General features: G+C 42.7%; 1 non-coding gene across 1 annotated transcript; it reads left to right on the top strand.

Annotated features, from left to right (window-relative positions):
* Positions 1-1,088: 1,088 nt before the first annotated feature.
* Trnak-uuu (transfer RNA lysine (anticodon UUU)) lies at positions 1,089-1,161 on the top strand. Its single transcript has one exon. It is a non-coding gene; the product is annotated as a tRNA-Lys (tRNA).
* Positions 1,162-2,564: the final 1,403 nt, after the last annotated feature.

The raw sequence follows: 2,564 nt of genomic DNA, 5'->3' as shown, positions 1-2,564 counted from the left end.
TCTTGTTTATCCCTTTACTGCCATTTCTATCTTCATCTTCCCTATCTTTCTTTACTCTATCGCTCTGTGTCTTTATTTATCTTTGCTTATCTTCTATCTGTCTATTCTTTTGATCTTTCTTTACCTCTATCCTATTTTTATCTCCTTCCTTCTCTTCCTCCAAATGTATACCTTCCTTGACCTTCCCTCTCCTCCCCCTCTTCTTCCTTTCCGTCCCTGTTGCTTAAGGATGAGGAGGGGGAGGGAAGAAAAGAGGGGGAAGGAGGTAGGGGGAGGAAAGGGAGGAGGGAGAGTTGTAACAGGTGAGGTTCGTGCTGTGGTCTCTCCCTTCCCCTTCCCTCCACCCTTCCTCCCCCCCCTCCTCCCTTCCTCGCTCAGGTGGCCGGCAGGTGCACGCCAGGTAACCCGTCTGACACACACACACACACACACACACACACACACACACACACACACACACACACACACACACACACACACAGCATGGCGATCAGAGTAAACAGGATGAAGACGTGATTTTAAATATGAAAATAACAACATTAACAAACAAAGACAATTACGACAGAAACGAACAATAAAACAACATGAGAGAGAGAGAGAGAGTGAACTCTTGATAAATAAACGCTAATACAAACAAAAAGCGGTCAATCCTTCGGTCACTGGGCCATCATCGTCATCGTCAGCCAGCACGTGTCGGTCAGCGGACAGAAAAAACAATGACAAAATGGGGCGGACTTGTGTTGTGTAATTTCCCTTTAACCTTCTCTTCCTCCTCCTCTTCTAACCTTTCTTTCTATGCCCCCTTATCTTCCTCTTACGCCTCCAACTCTTCCTCCTCCGCCTTCTCTTTTTCTACCTCTCTCTTCCGACGCCTTCTTCTCATCATCCTTCGGTTCCTTCTCTTCACCCTCGTCCTCCTCCGCCTCCATCCTTTTCTTCTCTTTCTCTTCTTTTTCTAGCTTTCTCCTCCTTTTCCCTATCCTTTTTTATCTTATTCCTTTTCATAACCTCATTCTCTTCTCCGCAAATTCTATCATCTCTATCTCCATCCGTCCCTTTACCTGCACGCCTTTCCCTCACCTTCCCAAGCCCGGATAGCTCAGTCGGTAGAGCATTAGGCTTTTAACCTAAGGGTCCTGGGTTCGAGTCCCTGTTCGGGCGCACATATTTTTAGTTTGTTAGGAGAGCAAGTGATCATCGCTGCTACATTACCGTTGTTGTTGTTGTTATGGTGATAAGGTGACGATCTGTGGATAAGTAGGAAAAAACATACCGCTTTGGATGACCGGTGAAGGTACGACATCCGGCTGTCTTCATCGCACGGGTTCGAATCCTGGCCCGGGCATTACTATTTTTTTCTTTATTCTCTTAACGACCTATACCGTTAGATCACTGTTTCTGTATTGTTTAGTGTGATTCAAGGAGAGTAATAATGTCTCTGTGTCCGCTAAACGTGTTCTGGTCTAACCTCGCCAACCCTCCCCCAGTATCAAGCGGTAATCCCTATCCTTGTAGCGGCCTTGAGATGGATCCTCTTTCGGCGTGTTGAAGAACCTCCTGCTGAATCCTCTTGTTCTTTCCTATGATGTTCCTCTGTATTCTCCTTTTCTTTAGCTTTCTTTATGTTCTAACCTTTCCTGTTTTGCTTACTTTTATTCCTTTTATTCTCTTCTTCCCTTTATTTCGTGCTTATATTCTCCTTTCTTTCGCTTCTTCTTCCATTTCCTTTTCTGCATACTTCTTGTTTTTTTGTTTTATTCTCTTCGTTTGTTATTGTATTCTCTTTCTACCTCCTCCTCTATACACTTTTGTTCTTATGTTCTTCTTTATAATTTCACTCATTTCCTTATTTAATTCCTCCTTCTCCTCCTCCTCCGCCTTCTCTTCCTTCCTTGTTCTCCTTCATCTCCGTCCTTCTCTTTTTTCTTTTATTCTTATATTTCTTGTTCTTGTTCTTCTTACTAGCTATTTATCAGTCTTATCTTTATCCTTATCTCATTACATCCTCTTCCTCCATCTAGTTCTTCCTTGTTCTGTATTTTCTTGTCTATCTTTCTTTTTTTTATCTGTGTTTTTGTTCTTTATTCTTCTAAATCTCCTTCTCGTTCTGCTTTTTATTTCTCTACTTGTTTTTTTTATAGTTATTCTTCATCTTCATCTTTTTCTTTTTATTATTATTATACTGTTTTTTTCCTTTTACTTCCTCCTCCTCTTCCTCTTCCTCTTCCTCCTCCTCCTCCTCCTCCTCGTCCTTGAGCTTGTCCTCGCCCTAGTCTTCTCAATCTTCTCCTCCTCCTCCTCCTCCACTTCTTCTCTTCTTCCTCTTCCTCTCGTCACTTTGTTTGTTTTCCTTTCGCATATCTTTTACCTCCTCCTCCTCCTCCTCCTCCTCTTCCTCCTCCTCCTACAAATCTCTCAACCAGTTTGTATATTTCGTCACTTCCCTCAAGCTCCCCCCCTCTCTCTCTCTCTCTCTCTCTCTCTCTCTCTCTCTCTCTCTCTCTCTCTCTAGTGATGAATATAATTGTGTAATGTTTAAAAATATATTTCCCTTTGACAACAGG

Source organism: Eriocheir sinensis, chromosome 51, assembly GCF_024679095.1.
Source record: "Eriocheir sinensis breed Jianghai 21 chromosome 51, ASM2467909v1, whole genome shotgun sequence".
In the NCBI taxonomy this organism is placed as follows: domain Eukaryota; kingdom Metazoa; phylum Arthropoda; class Malacostraca; order Decapoda; family Varunidae; genus Eriocheir; species Eriocheir sinensis.
This window is presented reverse-complemented; position numbering and strand designations above follow the sequence as displayed.